This window comes from Dendrobium catenatum, unplaced genomic scaffold (assembly GCF_001605985.2).
Source record: "Dendrobium catenatum unplaced genomic scaffold, ASM160598v2 original_scaffold_272031, whole genome shotgun sequence".
Lineage (NCBI taxonomy): Eukaryota > Viridiplantae > Streptophyta > Magnoliopsida > Asparagales > Orchidaceae > Dendrobium > Dendrobium catenatum.
The window spans coordinates 1-477 of NW_021590428.1; the positions used below are offsets into that span (position 1 = coordinate 1).

Sequence of the window (477 nt, forward strand, 5' to 3'; positions counted from 1 at the left end):
TATGAACACAATAGAAAGGAATAGGATTTCCTAACCTAATTACTAAACTTCTTTTGAAGATGTTGTGCAAGAACGACGGCATCTAACTGCAATAGAAAAATAATAGCTATCATAAAAAAAGGAATTCATTCATTGAGCATTAGTAATACAAGAAAAACATAGGCTACTCTTTGGCATTTATGCGGTTTACAGCTTATGTGATTTTAATATTAGACTGTACCTCTTCATTTCTATTGGCTTTTGCTTTAACATAGTCCAGCTCAAGAGTAAGCAATGCCAGAGAAAAACTAGCCGGTGGAAAAAATCTGAAAGAGATCTCAAAATGTGAAATACGAACACAGAGGTAAAGTAAATGCTACAGAAAAACAACCAAATGAAGATATGATGAAAAGATAAAAAAAGCCTCACGTGATAATAGATATTTGATCTCCAGCAGATACTTTCGTGTGTCGTCCGTGGACAGAATTCAAAGCAATT

General features: G+C 33.8%; 1 long non-coding RNA gene across 1 annotated transcript; it reads right to left on the reverse strand.

Moving 5' to 3' along the window:
* Positions 1 to 23: 23 nt before the first annotated feature.
* Positions 24 to 477, reverse strand: LOC114579068. Its single transcript, XR_003699934.1, has 3 exons — positions 409 to 477; positions 221 to 305; positions 24 to 86 (listed from the first exon to the last, which is right to left on the reverse strand). It is a non-coding gene; the product is annotated as an uncharacterized LOC114579068 (long non-coding RNA).